This window comes from Rhincodon typus, chromosome 31 (assembly GCF_021869965.1).
Source record: "Rhincodon typus isolate 14 chromosome 31, sRhiTyp1.1, whole genome shotgun sequence".
Classification (NCBI taxonomy): Eukaryota; Metazoa; Chordata; class Chondrichthyes; order Orectolobiformes; family Rhincodontidae; genus Rhincodon; species Rhincodon typus.
Genome location: NC_063362.1, coordinates 2,267,574 through 2,275,552, shown reverse-complemented (window position 1 = coordinate 2,275,552; position 7,979 = coordinate 2,267,574). Strand labels below are relative to the sequence as shown.

The window sequence follows — 7,979 nt, the reverse complement described above, 5'->3', positions numbered from 1 at the left end:
GCTAAAGGTGAGCTGAAGATTTAAATGCCTTCAAACCTTCAGCTCAATACTGAGATCATTCAAAGGATATGTCATCATACCTTTACCATGGCAGCTGGTTGTGAGGTGCTTTTTCTTCATTATTCATAGGATGTGGGCATCTCTGGCTGTGCCAGCAGTTGGTATCCAACCCTAATTGCCCGTGAGAAGGTGATGGTGAGACTGTTGTTGTGTGAGCTCATAACCTTGTGCCAGAGCGCAGCAGAGATTGAATGTCAAAAAGCTGTACAGAAGCACAGCTACTAAAAGAGGAATACAAGAATGTTATGAGCTGCTGAACACAGCTAAAAGACAAAAGAAACTACAGACAAAAGGGATCAAAGAAGCAGGCTGCTACTTAATTACTGGGTAAGGCACAAAACCTGCAAACTTCCCTGGTGCATGTAAAAATGAAAGCTGTAATGAAATAGAAGTAGAGTTTCTCCACTTGTAATGATAAATTTGTGACAGTTTTAATTAAACAGCTAGAACAGCTACAGGTAATTACACTTTAATCATTGTTGGGGAGAGACTGTTTCCATGTGTATTCCACCCTTTATCTTTCCAAAGACCTGAAAAAAAAGACTGTAGAAATGTTGAAGTCTTGAAAGCAGGCTTTGAACCCCAAGTGAAGGTAATTTATGAAGGTTTTTTGTGTTCAATATTAGGGCCCAAGATGAAAATATGTCTTCCGTTCCATATGTGACTAAATTAGCACATCTCAGAATGCTATGAATTTGTGCAACTAAAAGCTGATTTAATTATCACCAGATTTTCGTTAGGCACAAGAGATCCTGCACTGACAGCATGTCTACTGAGAGAGGAGAAACTCACTTTTGGCAAAGCGGTTGACATTTGTAGAAGTGCTGAGGTTATAAATCAGCAGCTAGAGTATATTCATGACAGACCAGACCATTGCCAGGATGGGAAAAGCAGTGTTCTCACTGCAAGAAGCAGAATTGTTTTGTCACAAGTGACTGGCTAGAAGGAAGGACAGCAAGTACTTAGTGTAACGATGATCATTCCATCATGTAGCCTCAACTTTATCCTTGAGGGTTTTATCATTGGGTCATTATCTTGGCCCATCATACTTGCCTGCAAAGCTCATGACGTTACACAAAGTGCCAGTGTCTTTCTGACACTTTGCATTCACTTAATGCTGTCCTTCTGCAGTCATCACAAACCATTTATCATCTTAATACCAGATGCTGCAACCAGTTCTATGATGTAAAGTTAAGTCCAAATCATTGCCTGATGTCTCTACGTGTCAGGTATCTTTATCAGTTTGCTTTGCTTCTTTCAAAATGACTCCACTTCTTGCAGTTTAAGCACTGTTTCCCCCACGCTAGGCATGTTTCCTTTTATTTAATGCAGTGTCCTTCGCAGTATTTATAGCCAGTCTCAGGTCATAACCTTTTTGCTGGTCCTACTAGAATTATGGCTTCCTTTCTCCATTGTGTAGGCCTGCACTGTCTCTCAGCATAAGGCAAACGCCTCGACCTTTCTTCTATGAACACTCTTTAACTGATAATTGATAACTTCAGAGCCTTCTGCACTTATGAATAACTTCCTTGAGAAGAAATTTCTCTTCTGTCAGCAGATATACTCTTACAACAGGATCTCCTTTTCCTAAAACAATCCTGTCTCTGCTGATATCATCCTTCAGTTGTTTGAATTCACAAGGTTCAGCCACATGTCTCAGCATAGTTGCACACACATTAGTAATCTCCATCTTCTGTTGAGCTCTGTTATTAAACACATATTGTTCATCAATAACAGAGGGTTCAAAATATATCTCTGAGGTCTTCGGAATTTCTCCAGTCCTGGTGTTTTTGCCTCTCAGTGAGATCTAGGGTGCAATGCAGCTTGTGGCATTCTTTCCCCAGCACTGTCATTAGTTCAGGTTTTCTGTTTAATTCTGCAGACATCTCAAATTTGCCACTAAGTTAGGAAGAAGTTCCTATTCTTTCTCAAATCATCTTTGTTTTCTTCAGGAGTAGGGAGTTGAAAATTCCAAGCCAACCTGACTCACCCGGTAGTGCAAATTATTCCTTGCTCTTCCTTGTCCTAGCTGGCTCCCCATACAGCTCTCCCAATCCAGGCAGTTTCAGTTTTAATGACCTCTTCTATCAGGCCTCGTTACAGAAAGCAGAGGTCACATGACTCTGGCAAGTTAGGGTCTCCAAATGTGTTTCTCCAAACACACAGCACATCATGCTGGGAACTATCCATCCACTTGGCAGGAGAGTCTACACCAGCCCACTGTTCCCTCAAACCTTCAAAGGCCAATTATCAGAGGATGCCAAGAGCTTTCCACTTTACACCTACTTCAGGATCCCACTCCCCAACCCCAATGTCTGAACAATAAGAGCCATTGCCATACCATCCATCAGAGAGCAGGTTATTGTGAGCCAGAAATAATGGTTGTACCAAAGCTGCTGTCATGCAGACCGGGGGAGGGAAATCTCAATATGGGGTGGTCTGTTACATCCTCCATAAGGCACAGTCCGTCCCCCAGGCTAAGGAGAATCTGTGGTGGAGGAGGTTGGGACTGGGTCAAGCATGTTCTAGGAAGGCTGTTCCTGATCGCTTCATTTCTAGGCTGTGTTGACTCCACACATCCCTATCCTGTATTTACTATTTTCTCACTGGGTTATCAGTACAAGGCCAGGTCACTGTTCTTTCCAATTCTGTTCTTCCCTGAAGGGATAGTGGGGGATGGAAAATATGATTTAGAAGTTAATAAGTGGCCCAGAAGGGACTGGGCTGAGCAGTTTACTGAATTGTGCAATGCATTGCAACAGAACAAGCCATTCAGAGTGCAGTACCTGACCGGAATCCTGCACTGTACTTTGACTTTCCTTCCAGCTCTGTTGTGCAGTGGAGGAACTAACATCTCCAGATTTTACTCCCTGTTACTATGGTCAGTGGAAAAGGTGATTGGCAAGTTTGAGGAGTAGCTGTGTTGTGTCTTTCAGTCCCACATGACAGAACTCACTGCCAGGCAGCTGCTATCTGTAAACTCCTCCAAGACTGCATTGTACAATTCCGTCCCCATTGCCCTAGTACTTCCCTGACTTTCGGCAAACGTGTAGGGATATTTGAAGTTTCATCAGCTTATTAAGCAGCAGTATTTTGGAAAATCTGACTGCTTTCAAACTTTGGAGCGATTTTCAATCCAGAGAGCAGTTGCCTTGTCTGTAAACAGTGTTTACTGAACACGGTACCCGGTAAGTTAATCTCTCCATTCTATTTTGACTTGAAATATTTGGTAAAATTTCAACTTAAGGCTTGATCTTGTGCTTAAGTACAGTAATTAGACACAACTGAGAGCACTGCAGAAATAGATTTTAATCACAAAGAGGAAAGATGCAAAATTATTTGGTAGTCAACCTAAAATTCAATTTGTGATGTTTATTCTATCACCTGGACCACAGTTTAATATGGGGTTTTGACTAGCCAGTTATTATGTTATACAACTCTATTTGAAAACCATCAGCATGGCTTTTAATCTTTCTGTTCAGCCACGTTACTGTGACCCTGAACTAAAGAGGGATATAATAAACTTAAAGTACCTCAAAACCTGTTTTATGAGTTCTCAGTGTTTAATGTTGTCTCACTGCGAGTGGAAAATACCACTCGCTCCCTTAAAATCATATCACACCAAGTGAATGCTCTGAATCAGGCTAGTGAACAATTTACTCTTTGATTCTGATTCAGTTTCAGTGGGCCCAGTGGCACAGGCTGCTGCAATTGTTATCAATCTGTATTGGATATAAAACCACTCGGTGTGTCCCACATTTCACAAGTGGCTGTGATTGTAAAGAAATTCATTTGCTCAAAGGCACTAGACTTGTGAATTACGTGAAAATCTGCACACACGCACTCTCCACTTCCCAGTAACAGCGACAGGCTCTAGAGTGGTGCTTTTTGCTCAGGCTGGGGCCAGGCCTGCTCAGTCATGTTGCCTTCCGCACTGTTGGAGCATTAAAATGTCACAGAAAGCAGAAACACAAAGCTCCACTTTTTTCAACTGAAACTCTAAGCCCAACCTCCAACTGCAGCCAATCAACTCTCCCCTGTCTCTGTCAGGTCTGGAAATGGCAAAATGGTGGGGAAAACATTCATAAGTAGCAGAGGTTAGATAAGCAATGCAGGAATGACAATTACCACCTCTGCTGGTTTCCAAAGGCAATTCAATGGGCATTTGAGGAATACCTCTACAGGGCTACACTGGGGAATGTGAATGACAGGTGGCTCCTGGGACAGTTGGCAAAGACTGAATGAGCTGAGTAGTTCTTTCTGTCTGTAATTGACTCTATAAGTAAGAAATGGCTACAGCTTTCTCTCTAAATCTCTCTAGATCCATGTCTTTATTCTTCATAGAATCCCTACAGTGTGGAAACAGGCCATTCAGCCCAACAAGTCCATACTAATCTCTGAAGATCATCCCACCCAGATTCACACCCCTACCATATCCTGGCAACCCCCACAGCTAATCCACCTAACCTACACATCCCTGGACACCACGGGCAATTTAGCATGGCTAATCCACTGTAACCTGCACATCTTTGGACTTTGGGAAGAAACTGGAGGACCCACAGGAAACCCATGCAGACACGGGGAGAACATGCAAACTCCACACAGTCACCCAAGGCTGGAGTTGAATGCAGGTCCATGGCGCTGTGAGGCAGCAGTGCTAAACCACTGAGCCACCATGGTGTTCCTAGATTCTGGGCCTGAAGTCAGGTCTGACCCACTGAACCATGATCCCCAGCATGGGGACAGGCCCCAAATCTGCTCCCAGGCTGAGTAGGGATCAAGCCCCATGCTGAGGGCAGCAATCTGATCCAGACTGGACAGCCAGCCCCCAAACCCTCTGCCTCCCCACACCCACCCCATTACAATACCCTCCTCCACTCCCACCCCCACACCATATCCCTCCCCCACTCCCAACCCCTCCTCCACCCACTCTCTCCCCCAACCCATCACCAACCTTTTGACAATCCCATCCCCACTCCAACCCCCAACCCCTCCCCCAGCCCCTCTCCCTCCCTGAAATCCATGTCGCCATGGCAACACTAGATCACGTGTAATTGGTAGCCTGGAGCTTGGGATAGTGATGGTAGAGACTCTCCGTTCTATCACACTCTCCCACTCTTGTTGCCTGTGATTGGTTTATGTCGGGATGATTTGCAAGTTGAACCTGAGCCCCTTTGGCTGTGTTTTAAATACATTCCTGACCATGAATTGACATGGAATGAGACTTCAACACATCGTTCCATTGCTTTATTGTCAATTCATTTTTCCATTCAGTCCAAATCCAATGAAACAGTTCTCACATTATCCACATTTTGCCTTCTCTTGCCAAAATATTGTTTAGTAATTCTAGTGTGAACAATGTGGTGGTGAATTAATCCCAGTTCTGGTGAGAGGTCACAGATTTGCAACATTAACTTGGGTTGTCCCTCTGCAGATCCCTTTTGAGGACTTTCACCTCTCGGTCTCTATTTCAGACTTTCTGCATCGGCAGTATTTTGCTCTTGTTCTATTTTTGGCCTGTGATTCTGGTATTGGAATTATTTTTGCCTACTCCTTGTCACCCAGTAATTGGTGAAAATGCTGTTGACCCTGTACAGAGGCTCCCAGTTTCTCTGTCTCTCACTTGCACTCTCTCTCTCACGCACACACTGTCTCTCTCTCTCTCACATACACTCTCTCACACGCACACACACATACACACACACACACACACATATACACACACACACACACACACACGCATTCAGGAATAATAACTGCTAAGCTCAGTTACACATACCAATTTACAGCACCTAAAGAACATTCCAGCCTTATTCTGCAGCAACACCATGTTCTAGCACAGCCTGATCTGTACAACACATTCTCAATCTTTCTAATGATATAACTCTGACTCTGAGCCAACATCATTAACCCATGAGAATCAGTGACCCAACAACACCTCAAGCCCTGTGACAGACTGCAGTAGAAACCAACACATAACCTGAGCTTGGTCACCAAACAATGAAGTGCCAAGTGATAGAGAGAAGGTGATAAATCAAAATTAGACAGATTATACACACAGTACAGAACCCGACAGCCAGCAATCAGTCACAAACCTATTCACCTGCTTGCCGGCTCAGGGTGACCGAGTCCCTTTTTAATTCCTTCACTGTCGTCTCTGAGACTGTCAGTTTCAAAGGTCATTGTAATTGCCTCCAGAGGATACGGTATCTATGGTACATTACACAGAGGTCTCTGCAGTGGGCAGAGGGCAGACCAAGACCCCATGTTTCTTCTGGTGGGACAGACTAATAGTAGGGGACATCATTTAAGAATAAGAAGCCTCTTTAAGACACCTTTTAAGTTTCTTTACTTTCTCTCAGATGGTTGTTAGAATGTGGAAATCTTTGCCCACAGAGACCAGTGGAGGTTGGATCATTGAACTTTTTGAAAGCTGAGTTAGATTTTTGTTAACAAGGGAGCCAAAGGTTACAATGAGTGGATAGAAAAGTAGAGCTGAGACTACGCCACATCAGTCATAATCTTATTGAATGGTAGAGTAGACTCAATGGGCTGAATGGCCTACTCCTCAGTTCCTTTGAAATTGGGGCAGAAAACAGTGGCACTGGAGAGCATCCTGTGCAAAGTATTTCAGTTCTTATGGGAAATGAAACAGATGTCTGTTGTGTTTGCTCCTCTACAAGAGACAAGTCTGAAAGTGGTTCTGAATTAGGGTGGCATGGTGGCTTAGCAGTTAGCGCTGCTGCCTCAAAGTACCAGGGACCTGGGTTCAATTCCATCCCCAGGTGACTATCTGTGTGGAGATTGTACATTCTCCCCCTGTCTGTGTGGATTTCCTCCAGGTGCTCCAAATCCTCCTGCAGTCCAAAGATGTGCAGGTTAGGTGGATGGGCCATGGGAAAGGTAGAGTTACAGGGATAAGGTAAAGGGTGGGTGGGTCTTGGGGGGTTGCTCTTTAGAGGGTTGGTGTGAACTTGATGGGCTGAATGGCCTGCTCCACACAGTAGGGATTCTGTGATTCAGTACGAATTATGTCCAGGGCTTCCTTTTAAGACCTCAAAACAGTTATTGCAAGTTGTGAGCTGATGTGCCCCTGATAAGGCTGCAGAAGATGCCTGGGAATCCAACATCTTTGCAGTAGAAGGTTCATGTTCCCCTTAGGAGCAGACGAATAAAGAGTTACCCATTTCGTTTTGGACCTTGGAAAATTGTCAGGGTCCTTGAGGTAGTGAGGTGCTCTGAGTATTGGTGGGATATTGGGGTGGACATGACTATAAGGATTCTTATATGTTTGTGCTGTTCACCCTGACCATGTGAATGACCCATCACCACCATTTGAGAGCAGCCAGCGTCCTTCAGTGTGAATAACTTTTGATGTAAGGCCACAAAATTTGCACTGGGAAGAATTTTCTTAATTAGGTCATATATTATGATACACTGCTGCTGAGCAAAGACAGGAGAGAAATCTTACAGACAATTCCAGTGGATAATATCAAGAGAAAAAAAAAACTCTCATGGCGATTATATAGCATCTCTTACATCTCAGCTGGTCCAAAAATGTGTCACAACCAATAAATTATTTCCAAACTGTAGCGAAGGTAAACATGTTAGTCAGATTTCACTTAATACAAGCAATGACCAGATAATCTTTCCTTATCAGTGTCTTTTATGTTTTGACCAAGAAAACAGGAAACCTTCCCTGGTTTTCCTCAAATCCATAGCAGTCACGTATCTGGAATTTCAGCCTTGTTAGCACTAAAGCTGTTCAGTGACTTTGCCTTGCGTCATGAGTGCTTGAAGGCTCCCAATTCTCAAGTGACAAACAGGGTAGTATAATCCTGGTGTAGAGCTGGATGAACACAGCAGGCCAAGCAGCATCATAGGAGCAGGAAGGCTGACATTTCAGGCCTAGACCCTAG

The 7,979-nt window shown here is 43.9% G+C and overlaps 1 protein-coding gene across 1 annotated transcript in view; it reads left to right on the top strand.

The window, feature by feature from the left end:
* The first annotated feature begins 2,836 nt into the window (after nt 1-2,836).
* smim1 (small integral membrane protein 1) overlaps nt 2,837-7,979 on the top strand; it is a 19,838-nt gene continuing 14,695 nt past the window's right edge. The window contains exon 1 of the mRNA XM_020522097.2: nt 2,837-3,248. The gene's annotated coding sequence lies outside the window, so the exon portion shown is untranslated. The remainder of the gene's footprint in view (nt 3,249-7,979) is intronic.